This window comes from Rattus norvegicus, chromosome Y (assembly GCF_021556685.1).
Source record: "Rattus norvegicus strain SHRSP/BbbUtx chromosome Y, alternate assembly SHRSP_T2T, whole genome shotgun sequence".
Taxonomy (NCBI): Eukaryota; Metazoa; Chordata; class Mammalia; order Rodentia; family Muridae; genus Rattus; species Rattus norvegicus.
In genome coordinates, this window is record NC_141555.1 from 28,245,472 (window position 1) to 28,271,045 (window position 25,574).

At 36.6% G+C, this 25,574-nt stretch overlaps 1 pseudogene; it reads left to right on the forward strand.

Annotated features, from left to right (window-relative positions):
• The first annotated feature begins 1,401 nt into the window (after positions 1-1,401).
• LOC147997995 (olfactory receptor 1L4-like) lies at positions 1,402-24,968 on the forward strand (annotated as a pseudogene).
• The last annotated feature ends 606 nt before the right edge of the window (positions 24,969-25,574 follow it).

Genomic DNA, 25,574 nt, shown 5'->3' on the forward strand with positions numbered 1-25,574 from the left:
AGAAGAAAGGTAAGGCAAGTATTGTGTTCTCAGCAAAGAGTAAGCTCCTCCATGCATTGGATTCTATAGTCCATGCTCTCCTTTGCTTTAATGATGTCTTGTAATGTTTGGATTAAATAACTGATTGGGAGTTTATCATTTGAAGAAGGTACACAGTATTTACAATGGTATACTCACTCTATAGCTGTGCCCCCTTTGTTGACAAAATAATTGCAAAAAATTGAATTGGAAAACTGAATTTTTGAGTACACATTCAGGAATATGTATAACGTCCCCTCTCAAGGAATGCAGACAAAATAATTAATACAATATTTATTCAATTGAAGGTCTGTAGGGAAAATACTTGCCTTGGAGATACAGAGAAAACCTAGGAAATTCAAGTGTATGTCACAGGTTTGGACCTGGGAATAAAATTATTATCCAGAAGAATCTCCTCCACTCCATGTTCCTAAATCTTTTCTTCCAATGCCAAGTCCCTAACTAACTTTCTCCATTCAGAGAATGTAACCACAAATGAAACAATAGAAGTACTTAGCAGTGGAGAGAAGTAGTATGTAAAGGTTTCCACTGTGTCACAGCAGACACTCATGGAAAGGACACCCTCGAAATTGGTCAATGTAAGGAAAGCTGTTTAGCAGGTAGGCCATGGAAGTTCTCAGTGACATCATCATTAGGTCCTGCCAGAAATATTCTTGTATCCTGGAGAGCCCTAACTGGTTCTGTGATGTTTCTAGTGTTGTCCTGACAGCAACTGCCTCTCAGATATTCCTTCAGTACCTCTAGGGTTTACTAATCGGTCTCTAATTCAGAGTTAACAGCCATTTGGGAGGGAGAAGAAAGAGGTCAAGAGAATAGAGATATGAATGAGCTGGCCTTAAGTCTTGGCATAAAAGAAAAGAAAAAACTATGTGGTTCTTGGGAAAACACCCTGGGAAGATGGCTTTAGTTCTTTCGTTCTGTGGGTTAACCAAGCTCATGGAGAAGTTGCTGAACATCCTAAAGACCTTTGGCAGATGGTAAATATTCTAGATACCCCTTTTTAGATTTTGATGGTCCTGGGGATACTATGGCTGATGGTAAATGTTTCCCAGGAAGAGTGCTAGAACCAGATTGATTTTTTGATGCTTTAGAAGACATGATATTTTTCTGATATAGTTGGGCTAATGGCAAAAGGTCTAAATGATTTTTTTTTCGATGTGGACTTTCCATCAGACCTTTCAAAATATAAAAAGTTGTTTTTTATTTTGGAGTCTAATTTTCACAATGACAAATTACTTTGAGGATGGGAGAACACTTTCTGGAGCTCTAGAGAGGGGTGAAGAAATTCCCTGAAATCCTAGGGTAGACGGTGAACATGCCTTTTTGGTAGAAGGAGGAGGTACTTGAGCATCTTGGGACAATATGGTATATCCAGCATTCTCTTGTAAGGATTGGCAACTTTCCACAATTCCTTCATCATTTATGGAAAATTTCAAGGCCCTTTGGACAGATGGAGAATGTGTGGGACTCACCTGTGGAAGAATTGTAGCTTTTGGTGTCTCTTTGTCAGCAGAAGATGGCAAAGGATACCTTTTGGCAGAAGGGGTAAGGTTGAAACTCTCTTCCTTCGAGGAGAAATTTCTCAAGTCCATCAGAAGGGTCAAAACTTAACCCTTTGTTTCTAGAAACTGGATGCCTGTGGTCCATTTTGGTAGAGGGAGAATGTCGACTATTTCTCCCCAGAGTGGACATGTGAAATCTACTTGGGTAGATGGGGATAGTTGTAAAGCATGCTGTTCAGATGCAGTAGATCCTACGACTTCCTTCTCAGATGAGGAAGGTCTTAATGTACCATGTATATGTTTTGAAATCCTGACTGTGACATCAGAATGGTGGGTAGGTATTAGAGCTACCTCAGAAGATGTGACCTCTCCTAGAGCATCATGGACATATGTGAGAGGGCTGAGAGCCTCATGAGCAGATAAGGATGTTTCTAGATATTGTTTTGTAATTGAGGAAGTTCCAAAAAATTTTCTTCTGCTGGAGAAGTGGAAACAGACTTTTGTGTAGAAGTGTCAGGTTCCATAGCCTGCTTGATAGGCAAAACAGGATCCAAGGCCCCTTCAGAATATAAGGTAAAAATCCAAAGTCTTTGATGTATTTTGCAGATGTTAATGGACCGCTTGTGGGTATAAAGAAGGACTGGAAAACCTTTGTGCATATTTGGAAGAGTGTGTAGCATCTTCTGTATTTGGGGAAGATGGCCTGATCTTGAGGATATACGGATTTTCAAATAGCCCCCTGTGAATTTTGCAGAGGTCATATGCATTCTTTTGCACAAATTAAAACGAGGAATCCCTTTCCTCAATGTCAAGGATGGTACAGACACTGGTGTTTGCATATCATGTTCCCCCACTCCTCATTAACATATGGTTGGATCCATAACCTTCTCTAAGATGGAAAATGTCCTAGAACATGTTTTTTACTTGTGTCACATCCGCAAACCATTTCTAAAGATTTGGCTGTGGATAGATATCCTTTTGTGGATGTTTCTTGTCCTACAGTCTCTTTATGAGATAGAGTACTATTCAGAGAGTCCTGCTCAGTTTTGGGAAATTCTAGCATCTCTGATGTATATGTGGAAAATTTTGGAGCCTCTCCTTTCAGGACAGAATGACCTAGAGTTCTCTGAGGATGTAGGGGATGTTTTATCTTCTCTTTACATCGTAAAATTTGGACTGTTCATCTCTCATTGACTGTGTATTGCGATAAACTTGGGTCGTTTTGGGCCTGATGACAAGTCAAGAGGGTCCTTTTCGGTGGTAGAGGATATTTGAATAATTTTCTGTATAGTGACAGTAGAAGTACTGGGGGAGATGTACAGTACGCTAATGATATTTTTATGTACAGAATGCACAGGAGTCCCTTGGGTGGACTCAGAATTTTCTACCACATCTTCCTTGGGTATGGAACTCTCAAGAGCCCCTTCTGAAGCTGGCAATTGTACTTGATCTAAAGGTGTACATGCAGAAAATTTTGTCTCTGCTAGGGCTGGTATGTGTGTTGTGAGGTTCACTTGGGGCTTTGTGACTGTATTTTGGCCCCTTGTAACATAAGTGATGATTTAAGAACATTTTTAATAGTGGAGGACGTGTAAGGTCCTCTAGGTTTAATAGGGAAGTTCCGAAATGCCTTTTGTCAGCAGAGTCAGGTTTCAAACTCATTTTACCCAATGCAGATTGCATATCACACTTTGGTGCAGATGGGGGACACATTTGACTGTCTTTGTGATTGGACATAGCTCTCTGCCCTGCTTTGGCAGAAGGTGAAGGTATTAAAGTCTTGTGTTGAGAGGGGGCAGGACTTAATCCATTTGTGGAATATGAGAAATCACTGAGATTACCTTTAAGAGAAGAAGTTTAAAGCCCTCTTTGTATGATGGGGCCTGTTTTACCTCCCCTTGAACAGAGAGGTCTTCTGCAACACATTTGGAGGAGAAATGGAAAGACTGGAGACCTGTAGGATAGGGAAAAAACATTTGAAACTCCTTTTGAAACACCGTGGGACAGAGTAGAGTGTGCAATACTGAGACCTCAGGGAAGGAGAGACTGACACTTCTGCCCACCTGTGCCCACATCCCTAGGCCAAGAAAAAACTGCATAGTGCCTCTGGACACATGAATATAGGAGCAGTTAAGCTGCAGGAGCCCTGTAGTCCAAACTGCACCTGGGTCTGAACTGGTCCAAACAGCATCCTACTACCAATTCTTATGTGGGGTGGGGAAGACTTAGTCTGTCTGAGAGGCAGAAACCCCTGAGAACTCTGCTCACATTCTGACTCAAAAAAAAAAAAAAAAAAAAAAAAAAACACCTAGCTCAATCTGGGCATCCTGTGAATAGGGACCTAGGTGCAGTTGGGGCAAGACATTTCTCGTCGAGGCTCTCATAGAGAGCTGAAAGTCAGCCCGAGAAGCAACTTCAGTCCTCAGACCAAAGGTCAATTCAAGTTTTTTGCTCTAAGTGACCTGACTGGGGTACTCAGGACAAGCAAAGTCACAACTTCTCCGGGACCAGGCCCTTCCAGTTCCTAACAGGCTCCTGAACCTTGCTTATCCCATCCCAGAGCTCCCTGCTCCTAGACTGTGGGAGAGAGAGATGATCACCCAGGAGTGTGGGAAAACTGAGCGTACAAGGCACAGAGACTGCCATGTCTGCCCACCCATACTCTCATCTCTGGCCCAAGAAAAAACTGCATAGTGCCTCTGGACCCAAAAATATAGGAGGAGTAAAACTGCAGGAGCACCATGTTCCAGAGTGTACTGGTCAAACAGCATCCTGCTCACAAATCCTGAGGTTGGGTGAACCTGACCTTCAGAGAAGCGACACTCCTGGGAAAACAGAGGACACTATTCTCTGCCCAGATTCTTGACTAAAGAGGAAAACACCTTGTGCCTTCTGTGTCATCTCCCCACTCAGAAGGACGTAGGAGAAGTATAGGAAGTTCCTTCTGGCTCCTGCCCAAAGGGAGAGATGAAAGCCAGTAGACATGAGCAACTGGACGCATGAGAGCAGAATACTCTGTTCCCATGACTGGGGAAAAAAAAGTAAAACTGGTCTACAGCAGTCCTGACACATGAGCCTACAGGACGGTTAAGCCACTGTCAGAAAGAGCAAGACAAGCTAACTCCAGAGACAACCTGATGACTAGAGGCAAGAACAGGAACTCAAACAACAGAAATCAAGACTACTTGGGCTCATCAGAGCCCAAATCTCCCACCAGAGCAAACACTGGATAACCAAAGACACCAGAAAAACAAGATCTAGATTTAAGTTCACATTTTATTATGACAATGGAGGATGTTAAGAAGGTCATAAATAACTCCCTTAAGAAAATACAGCATAACAGAAAATACAGAAGTAAACAGGTAGAATCCCATAAAGAGGGAACACAAAGGTAACTTAAAGAACTACTTGAAAAAAAAAGTAAAAGGAAATGAATAAAACCATCCAGGAGTTAAAAATGGAAATAGAAACATTAAAGAAATCACAAAGGAAGACAACCCTAGATTTGGAAACCCTAGGAAAGAGACCAAGAGTCATAGATGTGAGAATCACCAACAGGATAAAAGAGATAGAAGACATAATCTAATGAGCAGAAGTTTCCATAGAAAACATTGAAACAACTATCAAAGATAATGTAAAACATAAAAAGGCCCTAGCCCAAAACATACAGGAAATCCAGGACACAATGAGAAGATCAAACCTAAGGATAACAGGTACAGAAAAGAGTGAAGACTGCCAACGTCAACGGACAGTAATATCTTCAACAAAATTAAGGACGAAAACTTCCCTAATCTAAAGAAAGAGATGCCCACAAACATACACAAAGCCTAAAGAACTCCAAATAGATTGGACCAGAAAATGATATCCTCCCATCCCATAATAGTCAAAACACCAAATGCCCCAAACAAATAAAAATATTAAATGCAGTAAGGGGAAGATTAAATAACATATAAAGGCAAATCTATCAGAATTACACCAGAATTCTCACCAGAGACTATGATAGCCAGAAGATCCTGGACAGATGTCATAAAGACACTAAGAGAACACAAACGACAGCCCAGGCTACTGCATCCAGCAATACGTTCAATTAACATAGATGAAGAAACCAAGATATTCAATGACAAAATCAAATTTACACAATATTTTTCTACATATCCAGTAATACAAAGGACACTAACTGGCAAGCCCCAACACAAAGAGGCAAATAAAATCATAGATAAAGCAAGAATTAAATTTCACAAGAAATCATAGAGAATCACTCAAACATAAAGTAACCTCCATTTATGAAAATAAGAGAAAGTGTCCATCACTATTCATTAATATCTCCTCAACTTTAATGGACTCAATTCCCCACGAAAAGGACACAGATTGACAAACTGGATACCCAATGAGGACCCAGCATTTTGCACTACAGGAAGCACACTTCAGAGACAAAGACAGACACTACCTCAGCGTAAAAGGCAGGAAAAATAAATTCCAAGCAAATGGTCTGAAGAAGCAAGCATGAGTACCCATTCTAATATCATATAGAATCGACTTTCAACCAAAAGACATCAAAAAGCTTAAGGAAGGACACCTCATAGTCATCAAAGAAAAATCCAGCAAGATGAACTCGAAATTATAAATATCTATGCTCCAAATACATGAAAGAAACCTTACTAAACCTCAAAGAACATATTGCACCACAAATAATAATCCAGGAGATTTAAACTCACTACTTCCATCACTAGACAGATAACAGAAACAGAAATTAAACAGAGACATATACAGACTAACGAAAGTTATAAACCAAATGGACTTAACAGATATTTTACATTATTTTATCATAAAACAAAAGGATACAACTTCTTCTCACCACTTCATGGCACTTTCTCCAAAATTGATCATATAATCAGTCAGAAATCAGGCCTCAAAGGATACAGAAAGATAGACATAATCCAATGCACCCTATCAGACCACCATGGGCTAAGGCTCTTCTTCAATAACAATTAGGAAAGAAAACTCACATATACATGGAAGTTGTCCAATCCTCTACTCAAGGATAACTTTGTCAAGGAAGAAATGAAGAAAGAAACTAAAGACTTCTTAGAATGTAATGAAAATGAAGGTACGATATACCCGAACTATTGAGATAAAATGAAAACTGTGCTAAAAGGAAAACTCATAGCTGTGAGTGTCTACATAAAGAAACAGGAGAGAGCATATGTCACCAGCTTGAGAGCACACCTAAATCTCTAGAATAAAAAGAAGCAAACACACCCAGGAGTAATAGAAGGAAGGAAATAATCAAACTTGGGCTGAAATCAACCAAGTAGAACAAAATAGACTACTCAAAGAATGAACAGAACCAAAAGCTGGTTCTTTGAGAAAATCAACAGGATACATAAACTCATAGCCCAACTAATAAGAGGGCAGACAGAGTGTGTCCAAATTAACAAAAAAAAAAAATAATTGAAAAGGGCGACATAACAGAAGAATCAGAGAAAATTAAAAAAGTCATCAGATCATCCTACAGAATCCTATATTCAACAAAACTTGAAAATTTGGAGAAAAATGGCAATATTCTAGAGAAATACCAGGTACCAAAGCTAAATCAGGAACAGAAAAATCGTTTAAAAAAACAATAACTGCTAAAGAATTAAAACCAAACACTGAAAACCTCCCTACCAAAAAGAGTCAAGTATCAGATGGGTTTTGTGCAAAAATCTATCCAGAATTCGTAGAAATTTTCATAGCAATACTGTCCAAACTATTCCACCAAATTGAAACAGATGGAGCACTACCGAATTCCTTTTATGAAGCCACAATTACTCTAATACCTAAGCCACACAAAGACCCAACAAAAAAAAAAAAAAAGAACTTCAGTCCAAATTCCCTTATGAATATCGATGCAAAAATACTGGATAAAAGACTTGCAAAAAAAAAAGTAAAAGAACACATCAAATCAATCATCCCTCATGATCAAGTCAGTTTTACCCCAAGCATGCAGGGATGGTGTTGTATGTGGAAATCATCAACGTAATCTATTATATAATCACACTCAAAGATAAAAACCCATTGATCCTTTCATTAGATGCTGAGAATGCATTTGACAAAATTCAACACCCCTCATGATAAAAGTCCTGGAAAGCACAGGAATTTAAGACCCACAGCTAAACATATACAGCAAATCCGTAGCTAACATTAAACTAAGTGGAGAGAAACCTAAAGCAATCACACTGAAATCAGGGACTAGACCAGGCTGCCCAGTCTCTCACAACTTATTCAATATAGTTCTAGACATCTTAGCCAGAGCAAGTAGACACTGATAGGGGTCAAAGGGATATAGATCGGAAAAGAAGAAGTCAAAATAGCACTGTTTGTAGTTGATATGATAGTATACTTAGTGACCTCAAAAGTTCCACAAGAGAATTACTAAGCCTGATAAACAATTTCAGCAAAGTAGATGGGTATAAAAATAGCTGCACAAAAGCTAAACAAGCGGAGAAAGAAACCAGGGATATGACACCCTTCACAATACCCCCAAATAATATAAAATATCTCGGGGTGTCTTTATCCAAGCAAGTAAAAGATATGAGCATATGAGCAGAACCTCAAATCTCTGAACCAACTGAAGCATATTTCAGAAGATGAAAAGATGTCCCATGTCCATGGACTGGCAGGACTAATACAGTAAAAATGACCATTATACCAAAAGCAACCTACATATTCTTTCCAATCCCCATCAAAATTGCAATCCAATTCTTCATAGAATTAGACAGAAAAATTCATAAATTCATCTGGAATAACAAAAAACACAGAATAGCTAAAACTGTCCTCAAAAATAAAATTACTTCCATGGGAATCACTATCCCTGAACTCAAGCAGTATTACAGAGCAACACTTATAAAAACTGTATCTCTTTGAGACAGGCACGCAAATAAACGAGTGGAATAAAATTGAAGACCCAAAAATCAACCCATACACCCATGGTCACTTAATTTGTGAGAAAGGAGCCAAAACGATCAATAGAAAAAAAAAAAAAGATAGCATGTAGAAGAATGCAGATCGATCCAGTGTTACTGCACTGTAGAAAGCTTAAGTCCACCTGGATCAAGGACATCCAGTTCATCACAGATACACTCAAACTAATAGAAGAAAAAGAGGGGAAGCGTCTCGAACACATGGGCACTGGAGAAAATTTCCTTAACAATTTCCTTAACACCAATGACTCATGCTCTAAGATCAAGAGCCAACAAATGTGATCTCATAAAACTGCAAAGCTTCTGTAAGGCAGAGGACACTGCTGTTAGGACAAAATGGCAACGGACAGATTGGAAAAAGATCTTTACCAATCCTAACAGATAGACTATTTACATCCAAAATATAAAAAGAAAGCATGAAGTTAGACTGTATGAGACAAATAACCCTATTGAAAAATGGGGTTAAGAGCAAAACAAAGAATAGACAGCTGAAGAATATCGAATGGCAGAGAAATACCTAGAGAAATGTTCAACATCTTTAGTCAAATCAAGGGAAATGCAAATCTAAACAACCCTGAGATTTCACCTCACACCAGTCAGAATGGCTAAGATCAAAAACTCAGGTGACAGCAAATGCTGGCGAGGATGTGTAAAAAGATGAACACCCCTCCACTGTTGGTGGGATTGGAGACTGGAACAACAATTCTGGAAGTTTCCTCTGAAAATTGGACATTGAGTTATCTGAAGACCCAGCTACACCTCTCTTGGGCATATACCCAAAAGATGCCCCGACATATAACAAAGACACATGGTCTACTATGTTCATAGCAGCCTTATTTATAATAGCCAGAAGCTGGAAAGAACCCAAATGCTCTTCAACAGAGGAATGGATAGAGGATATACGGTACATCTACACAATGGAATGTCATTCAAAGATACCAAGTTAATAAAAATGGAGAAAATAAAACTTTACTGGATCTTTATCTGACATATGGATCATATCTGTAAGACACAAATACCTTATTCTTCAGAAATAAAATAATGCAATTAAATATGCTATATATTTGAATAAATGCTTAAAATAGTGGCACAGTAATCATCAAAAATACATAAAGAATACTAAACCCACAAATTGTTGGTGAAGTACAAATACCAATGGCAGTGTTTGTATAGTGTTGCTGGAACAAAGAATCCTGGGTCTAAAATTTAAAATAGCTACTAAAGAAATTAATGTAAAACTGAAAACATAGATTACTTGTGATCCAATAGTACCACTGATGGAATATCTTCCTGAAGGAACCTGTCTACTCCATTGATAACTCCACGAATGTCTTTACCTTCTCACTGTTCAAAACACCATGTTACAAAATTGGAAAAATAAAGTATATTGGCACTAGACCTTTATTTAACCAACAAAAGAGCAAAATTACATCATTGGCATAGATATTGATGAAACTAGTTATCATTGTGCCAGGTGAAAATTCAGAAGTATGAAGACAATTATCTAAATCTTATGAAAATGGCCAACTGCTCTTTGTTTGACTTTGAAGCCTCTTATATAGAAGGAAAGTCAGATGTTATGTTTTAAACATGGTCACATTTTTCCCACGGTTCACATGGCCAGAGAGACGATCCTACTGTTCCTGTTTTGCTAAATAGCCATGTTGTCAAACTGCCTTCAAATTCTTATTGTTTTTTCCATACATTACTTCTTTTATGAGCTGTGGTCAGAGAAATGTACAGGTTTACAGTGCAGCAATTACTGTAGATCTGTGTAACTGGTATAAGTCCTAAGAAAGTGAGAAGAAGAAAGCTGAGCATAAGTCTGGGGAAACATTGCAGAAAAGGAGAAGGCAGAATTTGAGGAGCGATACGATGAAATTGTGACATCTAGACATGATACAATTATTGGACCTATGGACTCACTGCATCTATAGCCATATGAAAAAGTTCAGTACATAATTAAGACAAAGGGTTAGGGAAGATCCAAGCAGGCAGTACTCAGTGAACCAATGGATTATAAAGAAAATAAAACAGGAAAACATAAAGAACATGAAGCTGGAAAGGGAATATATCCAGAGAGAGTAGAACCAAGTTAAGGATCGGTGTGATCAAGATACATTGTATACATGTGTGAAGAATAAATAGAAATCCTAAAATAAGAGAAAAAGTTCTGAAAATAAAATAAGGATTTTTATAGCCTATGGAAGTCATTTTTTCCCAAAAATATAATAGAGTATCCTAACTTTTTGTAAGTTGCAGAATATTCAGTGAAAAAATGTAGTTACATTAGTTCAGTGCATGCTGTCTGCATTATGGAAATATCAAACTGAGACTCATTAATCTGTACAGTTAACTTATATCACCTGTTCAAATAAAATAAAATGAAACACTGTGTAATGATCCACCAAAACCAAACTGCACACTAGAGATTGAAATGCAAACCGATAAATGCCCTGTTCTTAACCTCAACCATTTTACTCTTTGAAACTCCAAATACTTATGAATATAAAAGTTCTAACCTGATACTCAGCATATATTATGGTGTCTCTGTGACTTGTACAGTAAGACTTTTAGGTTGCACATTGCCATCAATTATATCATTCATTTTTAAAATCCTAGGACAACAAGATCTAAAATCCATGGGCTTTGGTCCTGACAGCCAGGGATTGCACTCAGTACATGATCACTTTATATTAATTAGCTAAACTCTGAAAGACAATTTGCTGCCTCACAAAATTATATTGATTCATTGCAATGGTTATGATAAGGGTTTCTTTTGAGAATAGAAATAAATTTCTCATGACAAAATTTGCTTTCTCTTTTGGTGTTTATGGACTTTTGATGAGCTTAAACCTCTCCTTCCCAACATAGCACTGAAAATAGATTATTTCTCCCTGTCGATCCTAGACACACTAAAGAAAGGAAAAACACTGAAAATGGTATGGGCTTTGTTCTCTGTCCTAAAAGATCATTTTTGACCTCTTCTTCATCATCTTCACCAGCGCCACCACCACCACCACCACCACCACCACCACCACCACCACCACCACCACCACCACCATCATCATCAACATCATCATCACCTTCATCATTTAATTTACATGAAATTGAATTTGGAATTTTGATACACCAAAGAATGAAATGAGAAGTATTGTGCTTGAAGAAGAGATATTAATGAATACTAAGTCCTGTACAGTCATTTTCATGTTTTAAAGATATTGCAAAAGTTACTTCAGATGATTGATTGAAATGCTAGTGCCCTACACAAAAGGGTTTGGGAGTCCCTTAGTGAGAGAATGGTCTTTTACAGAAAGCCTTCATTATCAGACTTTGATTTAACCCATCTACCAACGAAGTGAAATTGTCCAAGAAACAGAATAGTGCCTCTCCAGAAACAGCTTTTACCACTAATACGCATTTACTTCTATTTCATAAATGTCATGTTGATATGCGCTTAGGATACAATATGTTCTGATTTATAATGATATATTAGTATTACTTGGTTTAATTTTGAAAATTTCAAAGGAACATACCTATGCCATGATTGTATTCCATACAATTTTTAATTTGATCTTCAAGAGTTTCATGAAAACTGAAGTACCGAAAATGTATATCTTCCCATTCAAAACTTGTAACATCCATCATGTGAAACTCCCACTGAACCTCAGTGGATTGATGTCTTTGAAATCATTTAAAGACTCTCTTACTGGATTATTGCAACTCTACAGAAGCTTCAATCCCATAGTGGCAGTTCCAGTTTGGCTGTAAACAAATCATTTTCTGTGCTTTTCAAAGGGTTTAAAATATTTTCATTAACTTTTAATATGAAGCTAGTTAGGACTTTGAGAAAAGGGGCAGACAGGCCCTAGAAATTATGTTTTTAAAATTCTTTTCTTAAAATTAGACTTTCTCATGCAATATATTTGAATTATGATTTCCCTTCCCTCTATTAACCCATTCTTCTATCCCTCTCTAGTCTTCTGTATCTACATTCTTCTGACTCTCATTAGAAAACAGTCATCTAAGAGTTAAAAGTAAAATGAAAGTTAATGAACTGGAGTAGAACAAAACAAGCAGATAGAAAAGAGCCAATGCATGCTACAAAAATCAGATACAGACACAGAGACCCAGACTTCAATTCACACACTCAGGAATTCCATGGAAACATAAAACCAGGAAAAAATATACACACAAAACATACAGAGCAAAAATTAATAGATAAATAAATAACAAAAGGAAAAATATATTCTGAAGAAAAAGTCCTAACAAGGATCTTCCAAAGGTAATATTGCGTTCCCTTAGTGCTTTATATGCAGTCTACCCTTAAAACTACTTTGGTTACACAGTGAGATTGCCTTGGAGAAAACTCAGTTTTCATTTTCAAATGATAACCCATGGGAGATAACTTCCAGTTTAGAGGTAAGGTGAGATGTAGGGCTTGGCTTCTTTCAAGTGCTAATTAATACGTAAGGAGATCTGTGAGATGCTGTCCTCTGAGCATGATACATTTGTGTCACTCAGGAACTCACAATAGTTACATCTATCTGAACAGACTCTATACAAAATTGATCCTGACTATACAAAGGAACTAAGCGTAGTGCTGGAGAATAGAAAATGATGTAGCTACGGGTGTCTTCCCAGTTGTTATATGTATAGCTTCAAGCACATGTTCACAGAAGAGGCTCAGGTTATATCCAGGGGGTCATGAAGCAAAAATGATAAAAGACATGCACGTCCTATTGGGATTTGGTATTAAGAGGGTATGTTTTTTGGGAAAGATATTAGACTTAGAGTGTAGAGGGCTTCCAAAAATGTGTTATGCATGTATGGAATTGTCAAAGAATAACTTGCTTTCTTAAAACTTCCAAATGTAACCACTAAGAACGGTTTGGCAGACATTCTTTCAAATCTGCTCTATTTGTTTTTAAAATTGGGTCTCAGTGTGTAGCTCAAATTGACCTAGAACTGCCAGTGTTCTGTCTACTGCCTCCCATGCTCTTGTAGCAGGTTTACTCTACATTGACAAAATTATAGAATATGTGTAAATCTTCTGTTTATGAAGTTTGATTACATAATGCTATATTCTGTCATGTGTTTTTCATTTAACAATATATCTTGATACATGTACATGGGAAATTTTTTCATGGAACATCATGCATTTAATAAATGGCAGTATACTCATTTGTTTAAATAATAACCTCATGGTGGCTTCCATATTAATTTCATTTTCATTAACTAAAGTTAGTTACAGAAAATCAGCATGGACACTGACTCAGGCACTGTACTCAGTGGTGATTTTTTACATTATATTTTGTATAAATTACAAAACACGTTGTTGGAATGATGTCAAGGCTGTTAAGTAATGTAATATTTGTATAAATACTGCCAATTTCCATCTCAGAGATTATAATAAATACATATAGTCATCAATTTTATGTGAAAGAACCCATATTATACCATTCAAAATTAAATGAGACATATATTTTAAAATGGTATCAGTCTCTGACTTCTGTCATTTGTTGAATAGGGGAAGGATTGGCGAAGTTGGAGCAGAGGGCAACCTCTATAGGAAGACCAGCAGTCTCAAATAAGCCAGACCTCTGAGATCTCCCAGACACTGAGCCACCAACCAGGCAGCATACACTAGTTGGTCTGATGCCCTGACACATGTATAGCAGAGGACTGATTGGTCTGGCCTAATCCTTGAGAGACTTGAGTCCACAGGGATTATGGTGTCTGGCAGGATATGGGGATCATCCTCTTGGAGTCAGGGAAGGAAGAGGTGGAATGGGATAAGGAATTGTGGGAGGGGACCAGGAGAGTGTACAATGGAAAGAATGTAAATAAGTAAAATAATATATAAATAGGTTCACTTATAGATTCAAATGCTAGATTCTTTTTATCATTTACATTGGAATTCAATCATGAAGTTTAGCGTTTTATGCTTACTGAACTGTGTAAGCATTAATCCTTAATTTACTCTTCATACTATGTGCGAATTTTCTCCTTTCTTATTACATTGCATCAATTGTGATTGCATATGTAGAAGGCTTACTCTTTATAATTTGTGCAGAAAATATATTTATGAATCATTTTATTTTAATGATCTGTTATGTGTGAATGTCTATGTATAGATTTGTGCACACGAACACAGGTACCTGGGGAGACCAGGAGCTGCTTATACAGATGGTTGCAAGTGGCTTCATGGGTGTTGGAAACTGAACCTGTTTGCTCTTAAGAACAGTAAGTGCTCTTAACCACTAAGCTAATACTACAGTACTTACTCCATAATAAAATCAATCTATTTATAGTTTTCTGATGTATTTCAGGGTATCATTGAACTTGAGACAGCTTGCCACATTTTAAGTGCTATGACTATATTCAGGCATTATTTTTTCCAGCTTTCTTTTCTTTATCATCGTAAGATGTGTTCAATTAAATATGTTAAAATTATGCACTAAATCCTTCAAATGTTTACTTACATAACCTTGGGTTAGTGTCTGTTTCTTTCTTCTGCAATGACTATATTAATTTTACAGTTTGCAGTTCTCTCTTTCTTTACATAATCCATCTGATGTGTTTTTGCTTTCATATAGAATGAAGTAAGAGACTTTTACTTTTTTTTGAATAGTTAAAGTACTAAGAAAATGTGTTGAATTTTCTATTTTAAGGCCAATACATTATTTCTTTAAAATATTCCTAGAGTTTTTTTTTCTTTTTCTTAGTATTATTGTTCTCATTAGTCTCATTATTAATATTCTGTGTAAGATTTTATGCGTTCTGGTCATGTAGTGAATATAGAAGTCTTCCAAACATATATGAGTAGGTATCAAATTTAGGTTCTTGGTTACTCATGCCATGATATTTTATCTGCTAAACCACCTCACTGGTACACACTCTAACACTTTAAGGTGACATAGAGCTCCAGGCTGCTTTTATATATACAATGTTTTCATCATTTGGCTTTTAATAAATATTTTTGATTATTCTAAAGGATTTTATTTTCCATGTCCACTTGGTAACTCTAGTATGTTTATTTTGATATCTCATTACTATTTTAATCATAATTATTATGCATTTGATACCTAGATAATATGAAATTATCTTAGATACAATTGAATACATGCAATTAGTTACCTAAGCATGAAGCTTGGTACATAATTTTCTTCATTATTATTATGCATTTGCATAAAACAATATTTCATCATCACAATCCTGATGCCAATTTTACACAGTATGACAGCTAATAAATATCTGTGACTAAAAATCACTTAAAAGGATTAAGGATTATATTGTTAAATGATATTTCCCCAACATCAAGTAAGTAGATTTTATTTTGCTTCAATTAATTAAACATGCTAGAGCAGGAAAATTTTAATTTCCTTATTTAGTTAAGACTAAATTTAACTTTTACATTCTCCTGCCTATCAGAAAGTCAATGTTCTAATACAGGAATATATGGCAGGCACAGGTCGAATTTCTAGTATAACCTGTAATTAATATCATCACTCTTGTCAGTTTTTACTGATTGTTCACATCATGCCTGGAAAACACAATGATAACATGGCAGAATATCCACGATGGCAGGGCAGTGGCATAAATAGCTTGGTGATAGCCAACAACTCTCTAATTTTGCTTAAGTCCTCTTCAATGAACATGGATGGTACTGGTAAGTTACCCATGTGTAGAAGGCTATTGAAGGTGTGGTTATTTGGGAGAATGTAAAGCCCCTTACTTACTTAAGCAAGTATCTTACCTAACAACAATCAAAGCCATGTGTCCTTATATACAGAATTAATTACAGTCTCTGCAACAAAGATCACAGTAAAAATCCCAGCCATTCAAACTGCAGGATAGCAATTTCAAATCCAGTCTCAATGGCTCTATCTACAAAATGTCACTTGATTCAAGGCTGAGATACATTACAGAAGAGGGTGCGAGAAGATTTTAAAAGACTAAAGTTTACAATGAGATGGTTTCTCAAAGTAACACCAGAAATTACACTCATAATGTCTCACTAACATGACTACCTACACAACAGCTGAGGAAGACAGGGAATGGGGAAGAATTAAAGTTTAGTTTTCGCCCATAAGGAAGGGGAGGGGGAAGGGGGATGTTTGCCCGGAAACCCGGAAAGGGAATAACACTCGAAATGTATATAAGAAATACTCAAGTTAATAAAAAAAATTAGTTTTCGTTCTGTTTCAATCTCTTCTTCTTCTTCTTCTTCTTCTTCTTCTTCTTCTTCTTCTTTTTCTTCTTCTTCTTCTTCTTTTTCTTCTTCTTCTTCTTCTTCTTCTTCTTCTTCTTCTTCTTCTTCTTCTTCTTCTTCTTTTTCTTCTTCTTCTCTTCTTCTTCTTCTTCTCCGCCTCCTCCACCTCCTCCTCCTCCTTCTCTCTCTCTCTCCTTCTCTCTCTCCTTCTCTCTCTCTCTCTCTCTCTCTCTCTCTCTCTCTCTCTCTCTCTCTCTCTCTCTCCCCCCTATCCCCCTCCTCTCTCTCCCCCCTCTCTCTCTTGTTGGACTTACACTTTGTACATGGTCATAAGAATGGGATATTTTCACTTCTTCTACATGCTGGCTTCCAGTAGAACAAGCCCTATTTTTGAAAAATGATATGTTTCTTCCTTTGGATGATTTTATCTCCTTTACCAAAGATCAACTGATAGGTGTTTAGGTTCATTTCTGAGTCTTCAGTTCTATTCCACTTCTTGATCTGTCTGTCTCTGTACCAACACTATGCAGTTTTTTTTTTTTCACTGTTGCTCTGTAATACTGATTGAATTCTGGGTTGATGATTCCCCCAGAAGTTCTTTTATTGCTGAAGATAGTTTTCACTATCCTGGCTTTTTCTTAATCCAAATGAATTTTCACATCACTCTTTCTATCTTTATTAAAGAATCGAGTTGGATTTTTGATGGAGATTGCATTGAATGTGTAGTTTGGTTTTGGCAAAATGGTCACCTTTACTATATTACTACTGTCAATCCATGAGCATGGGAGCTCTTTCTATCTTCTAAGACCGTCTTCAAATTCTTTTTTTTTTTTTTGGTTCTTTTTTCGGAGCTGGGGACCGAACCCAGGGTCTTGCGCTTCCTAGGCAAGCGCTCTACCACTGAGCTAAATCCCCAACCCCCAAATTCTTTCTTCAGATACTTGAACTTCTTGCATACAGATCATTCACTTTTTTGGTTAAACTCACACCAAGATACTTTATATTATTTGGGACTATTGTGAGGTGTGAAATCACTATTTTCTTTCTCAGCCTGTCTATGGATACATTGAGGAGAGGAAGGCTCCTGGTATTTTGAGTTCATTTTATACCCTGACATTTTTCTGAAGTTGTTTGTCAGGTAAAAAAGTTATCTGTTGGAACTTTTGGGATCACTTAATTACACAATCATATCATGTGCAAATAGTGATATTTTGATTTCTTCCCTTCCAATTTGCATCCCTTTGTCTTCCATTTGCTGTCTGATTGCTCTGGATATGACATGAAGAACTGTTGAATAAGTAGGGACAGAGTGGGCAGCCTTGTATAGTCCTTGATTTTAGTGAGATTGCTTCAAGTTTCTCTCCATTTAGATTGATCTTAGCTAGAGGTTTTCTGTATATTTCTTTCACTATGTTTAGACATGGACCTTCAATTCCTGATCATTCCACGACTTTTATCCTGAATTGCTGTTGAATTTTGTCAAATGCTTTCTCAGCATCTAATGAAATGACCATATGTCCTTATCTTTGAGTTTGTTTACATGTTGGATCACATTGATGGTTTTCTGTATATTAAAACGTTGCTGCCTCCCTGATCATGACGGATGAATATTTTGATGTTTTTTTAGATTTGGTTTACAAGTATTTTATTGAGTATTTTTGCATAAATATTCATAATGGAAGTTGATCTGAAGTTCTCTTTCTTTGTTTGGTCTTTGTGTGGTTTAGGTATAAGACTAATTGTGGCTACATAGAAGCTATATGATAGTGCACTGTTTTAATTTTGTGGATTAGTTTGGATAGTATTTTTATTAGGTCTTCTATGAAGGCTTAATAAAATGCTGTACGGAACCCAACTGGAACTGCGATCTTTTTGTTTGGGAGACCTTTAATAACTGCTTTTATTACTTTAGGATTAATGGGGTTGTTTAGATGGTTTATTTGTTCCTGTTTTAACATTGGTACCTGGTATCTGTTTACCAAATTGTCCATTGCCTCCATATTTTCCAATTTTCTCGAATATAGGCTTTTATAGTGGAGTCTCATGATTTTTGCAATTTTTTCAAATTCTGTTATTATGTCTCCCTTTCATTTCTCATTTTGTTACTGTGGATACAGTCTCTGTGACCACGGGTTAGTCTGACTAAGGGTTTATATATCTTGCTGTTTTTCTCAAAGAAACAGCTTCTGGTGTTGTTGATTATTTGTAAAGTTTTTTTGTTTCTACTTGGTTCATTTCAGCTCTGAGTTTGATTATTTCCTGCCTTCTACACCTCTTGGGTTTACTTATTTCTTTTTGTTCTAGAGCTTTAAGTGTGCTGTCAAGCTGCTGATATATGCTCTCTACTGTTTCTTCTACCAAGCATTCCGAGCTATAAGTTTTCCTCTAATACTGCTTTCATTGTGTCACATATGCTTGGGAATGTTGTATCTTCATTTTCATTAAGTTCTAAGAACTCTTTAATTTCTGTCTTTTTTCTTCCTTGACCAAGTTGTCATAGAGTAGAGCATGGTTCAATTTCCAAGTATACATGAGCTTTCTGTCATTATTGTTTTTGTTCAAGACCAGTCTTAGTGTGTGGTGATCTTATAGAATGCATGGGATAATTTCTATCTTCCTGTATATATTGAGACCTGTTTAGTGACCAATTACATGGTTAATTTTGGAGAAGGTTCATTGAGGTTCTGAAAATAATGTATATCCTTTTTTTTTAGGATGGAATGTTCTATAAATATCTGTTAAATAAATTTGGTTCATAACTTCTGTTACTTTCTCTACATCTCTGTCCAAATTCTGTTTCCATGATCTCTCCAGTGATGAGGAGTGGGGTGTTGAAATCTCCTACTGTTATCTATTATGTGAAGTGCAGTGTATGCTTTGTACTTTAGTAACGTTTTTATGAATGCAGGTGCCCTTTCATTTGGAGTATAGATACATAGGTTTGAGAGTTCATCTTGGTGGATATATCCTATGATGGCTATGAAGTCATCATCCTCCTTATCCTCCTTAGAAAGCCATTTCCTTCCTTATCTTTTGTTAAAGACTTTTATTTGAAATTCAATTTTATTTGATATTATATCCAACTTCAGCTTGCTTCTTCAGGCAATTTTCTTGGAAATTTGTTTTCCAGCCATTTACTCCCAACTTCAGCTTGCTTCTTCAGGCAATTTTCTTGGAATTTGTTTTCCAGCCATGTACTCTGAGGTAGTGTCCGTCTTCGTCTCTGAGGTGTGTTTCCTGCTACAGCAAAATGCTCGATACTCTTTATGTATCCATTCTGTGAGTCTGTGCCTTTTCATTGGGGAATTGAGTCCATTGATGTGGAGAGATATTCATTTTTCTAATTAGAGGTAGAATTATGTTTCTTTGTCTCTCTTTTCATTTCATTGCAAGGACATTATATTCTTGTTTTCGGTATGATGTATTTTCTCTCCTTGTGTTGGAGTTTTCCATGTATTTTCTTTGTAGGCCTGGATTTGCTGTAAGAGATTTCATAAATTTGGTTTTGTCATGGAATATCTTGGTTTCTCTGTGTATGTTACTTGAATGTTTTACTGGATACAATAACCTGGTCTGGCAATTTTGCTCTCTTAGGGTCTTTTTGACATCTGTCCAGGATATTCTCACTTTCATAGTCTCTTGTGAGAAATCTGGTGTAATTCTTATAGGTCTGACTATATATGTCACTTGTACCTTTTTCCCTTACTACTTTTAATATTCTTTCTTTGTTTTGCACATTTGGTGTTTTGACGATTATGTGATGGGAGGAATTTCTTTCTCCTCAAATCTATTTGGAATTCTCTGTGCTTCTTGTTTGTTTATGGGCATCACTTTCTATAGGTCATGGAAGTTTTCTTTTTTAATTTTGTTGAAGATATTTACCGGCCCATTAAGTTGGGAGTCATCTTTTTCTTCTATACCTATTAACCTCAGGTTTAAACTTTTCATTTTTTTCCTGGATTTCCTTTATGTTTTGGGCCAAGAACTTTTTGTTTTTACATTATCTTCATCAGTTGAATCAATGATTTCTATGGAATGTCCTGCCTTGAGATTCCTCTTCTATCTCTTACATTCTGTTGGAGATTCTTGTATCTCCGGATCCTTGTTTATTCCTTTGTTTTTCTATTTCCATCTTTGTAAACTTTTGCTTTCTTTATTATTTCTATTTCTATTTTCAAGTCGTCCACCTATTTGGTCATTTTTCCTGTAATTCTTTCATGGATGTTTGTGTTTCCTCTCAAAGGGCTTCTCCTTTTTCACTTTTGTTTTCCTACATTTTTCTAATAGATTTCTTTTGGTATCTCTCCATCACTATCAATAAATGTGATTTGAAATCTAAATCTTGCTTTTCTGGTGAGTTTAAATATCCAGTGTTTTCTTTGGTGGGATAACTGGGCTCTGCTGATGCCAAGTAGTTTTGGTTTTGTTTCTTAGGTTTCTACGCTTGCCCCTAGGCATTGGGTTTTCTTTGGTGGTCTGTTCTCATGTGTGTAGGCAGCTCTCTCACCTATGGGATTTGGGTACAGGGAACAGTTTGGCCATTCAGCGAAGTCCTCATTGCAGACCAGAATTGTGTGTACCGGTGGCTGACTGTTCCTATATCCCAGTGTCCAGAAGCACTGTTCAATATCTCCTTGCATCAGGGATCTGGGCTGAGGTGCGCAGCTGTGTCAATTTGTCCTGCAGCCTCAGGATTTCTCGCGAATCATTTTTATTGCACAAATTTAAATGTAAGTATAACATTCTGGTTCTTGAGTTGATTTTCTGGAAATTTAACTGTAAGTGGAAAGGCCACACTCTCTACCTAAAGAGCTTCCTTTACAAATACAGAAACTACTAATGAAAAGGAAGTTTCTTTATAAATATTTCAAATTTAAAAAAGTATTCATTTTCTGTGTTAGCTGTGGGAAGGTTGTTTACTTGTTTTTGTTTGTTTTAATTTAATATTGAGAAATATTTACAGTACATCAAAATAAGTGTGAAATGCATCCCAATAGAATCCTCTACATTCCAGCAATTTTTCTAAAGAGCAGAGTCCACTGAAATGTCAAGTATGTACAACAGACCTCCTGCTACATAATTGTCAGAGCTTTAAGTCTGTCTCATGTTCTCTACACTTAGATTTTTATAAATTTTGCATGAATGGATGCAGATCTAATCTAATAGATCTAATAAGCTAGTATAACTGATTGTGTCTCCTGCCCCCATGGGAAACTATGTATTGCCTTGATTTTGTTGTTGTTGTTGTTGTTTGGGGAGCTGTGTTTTTTTATTATCCCCATAAAAATTAATCTTGTGATGAATTAGTGAATAGAAATGAAAATTATGTACGATGATGAGAAATTCCCCAAAACAGAGTGTACACAAAGTTAAATCTGAAATGTGTGTGAGTAGACATGCACACATTCTCATGACCCATGTAGCTGAGAAACATTCAACACCAGCTCAACATAAGTGATTTGGGAAATTTACTTATTTCAAACACAATCAAACTCATTGGGAATACATTGTTTTCTCAGCCTTGTCTTTAAGTGACCAAATGGTAAAATGGATGTAAACAAATACTGTTACCCTGCATTGTTGTTTATACTAACATTTTAATTCATGTACAATCTCCATGTGCTCTTTTTGTATTCTGTTTCTCTGTGTCTGTGTTTCTGCATGAATATGTAGGAACACATGTGTATGTGGCATACATGTGAGTGTGTGTGCATGTGTGTGTGTGTACGTGTGAGTGTGTGTGTGTGTGTGTGTCTTATATGTTATTTGTAAACATAGGTAACATGTGTATTTGTAATTTGGAAATACTGAAACTCACATTTGATTTGTGGATCAACCATGCAACTGATCTACTCACATATCTCTGAAATTCCATTATATCCAGTGAATAGAGAGAAAACCTAATAGGCTTGTGGTATCTCCTATTCTACCTTTATCAGGAAAAAGTATTTTTTGGCAAGAAAACCCAAACTTCAGCAAAGACATATACACCCTACAAAACAGGAAAGGTTATGTCATTTGAAGGGAAAAGATTTCAGACTGGGAGAAAAATGAGTTTGCCACATCTCCAATACTTGAGAGACATGAGATTGAACTTCAGAAGATATAATGGGAAGGGACAGGCAGAATTCCAAAGGAGCCAAAATAAGCTAAACACTGGAGCTTCTCATTACATGAGAACTCATGGATTGGTATGGTGGTAAACATAATGATAAGAATGTTGCAGTACATACTCAGTCTCCATATAAGGCTACAATGTGAACGAGATGAAAAGTAGTCGCCACCACAGTGCTAACAGCTACTTTAAAAGATACACTGTGAAAAACAGAATGTAACTATAGAAAGAAGAAAGATGTAACTGTAGAAAGAAGAAAGAGTGGTATCTGAAAACAGACAAGGCTGTGCTGGAATTGAACATGTTTCCATGTAAGTTACCAAGCAAGCACACAGCAGCTGCCATATGCAAAAGTGAACAAAGAGGAATGAACTGTATAGATACTATGTGTATGGAAATACAGGCAATTTGGTGGAATTCTAAGATGTTGAGATAAAAGGATAGGAAGAAATTTCTATCAAGTCGGGCACCATGTCTTGCTTTTTGAATACTCACATTCAAGAGACTGAGGGAGAGAAATAAGGAATTTCATGTTACCCTGGAATACATATCAAGACAACACCTCTTTTTTCTCTTTTTTTAAATTTAAATCAATAGTCTGATTGATAGAATATCATGAACAATATTAAGAAAACAGAAATTTAATGCCTACGCAGTGATACTTTCATTAAGAAAACATGTTCTATGAAGAGACAAACTATTAAGTTACAGATAACAACTGCCATATTGAAGGCAGTTCAGAATGAAGGGTTATGGTCCTGTTTGGTTGATCCTTCTTCTCTTTCATGGCTCAGATGTGTCTCTGACCATGTCATTATTGTTCAGACATCTAGATGTTCCTTGGCTTTAAATTTATGTATGTAAACCAATAAACATTTTTTAATCAAATGATTATTTGATATTACATTACTTTCAAAAATAATGGGTCTTGAGGAAATTATACCTTTATTGTGTGGGTTTGAATATTCATAATAGCAACAGAGAATAATTGGGGTCCAACACACACACACACTGGGTGGTTGGAGACTATACCTGTGGCAACACGAAAGCATAGAAATAAGTAGGTTGATCTGTTTTTCTGCCTAACATTTTTAACTAATTAATGATTAGAATGGGTAAAAAATTGAGATACAGTCAACTTTTTCTTTTCCGTAATTTGAAGGATTGTTTACACAGCATGTGAATCTGAACTCAGACCCATGGTAAATCTTCAGCCTGAACTTCATTAGTGCCAAGACTACAAGTTTGCACCATCTATGTAAATATTTGGACACTTTGCTCAATGCTTAGCACACTTTGGAAAACACCCTGGTGTTAAGAAAGAAAGTATTAGATATGAAAATCTGTGAGAATAAATCACTTCTAAGCTTTGATTTTTGTGAGTATAGAGAAAGACTTTGACTCCGATGTAAGTGAGTGTCTAAAAGTATTAAAAAATCAATATTTCTTTTCTGCAAGTATTCTTCTAATTGCTTACTGCTCTGTCTTCCAGGAGATGAGTGTCAATTGTGTCAATTGCTCTTTGTGGCAGGAAAAGGGCTTGTCTTTCGAATGGTTTACAATTGCCAAGAACTTTGAGGTTCCTGGAGAATGCTTCATCCTGTTAACCCTCATTCTGCTCTCATAGCATTTGCTATCTACACAAATCCAACTGGACACACCCCCATGTACTTCTTTCTGGCAAACTTATGTATCCTGGAAATTGGTTACACTGTCTCTGTCATACCCAAGATATGGAGAGCCTTGTAAGTGAGATCTGAGGAATCGCTCAGGAGGGATGTGCCAAACAAATGTTTTTCTTCACACTTTTAGGTATAACTGAGTGCTGCCTTGGCAGCCATGGCCTTTGACCACTGTATGGCCCTACTTCACTATTCAACACAAATGAGCAGTGAGGTATGTTCCCGTTTGGCAATTTTTTTCCTGGGGAATAGGTAGCCTTGTAGGGTTGGGACAAAACTACTTGAGACCCAAATGTAACCACCCACAAGTAGTTGATAAATTCTTGGTCATCTTCCATACTACTGTGATATTCATGCTGAACCCCATCTTCTATAGCTTAATGAACCAAGAAGTCAAGGCAGCACAGAGAAGAACTCTGGGTCAGAAGAAAGGTCTGATAATAAATAGGTAATTAAGAGTCCTAAAGTGCTCTTTCAAAAAGGTGCAAATTCTGTGAAAGAAAGAAAACAAATCCACTATGCTCTTTCTTGCTGTCTTCAAACTTTAAGTAACATAACTTTGTTTTTTTTTTTTTTTATTAACTTGAGTATTTCTTATATACGTTTCGAGTGTTATTCCCTTTCCCGGTTTCTGGGCAAACATTCCCCTCCCCCCTCCCCCTCCTTACTGTGTTCCCTTTATTCACCACCATACTTAATTGTTAACAATTGTAAAGCATGCTTGCTACTAAATTACTTTAGTAGATTAGTCCAGTACTTAAACGTTTTCATCTGGTCAGAGTTTAAACCACATACTAATCTCTCAGGGGCCTTGAAAATTCCCTATATCCATTCTTAGCTCTTTGAAATCTTCCAGAAATTGTTTGTAAATGATCTCAACTCATTATGCTACAATTCCATATTCCTCAGTACATGTAAATTCATTGCATTGAACTGGAACTGGTAAGTAGTTTTCAGGACAGTGAATTGTTATCCTCTGCTTTGTGTACTATTTGGTCAGTCCATACTTCAGTTCTGGGCACCCAGGTCCTATGATTTTGGAACATGAGTCGTCTTTCC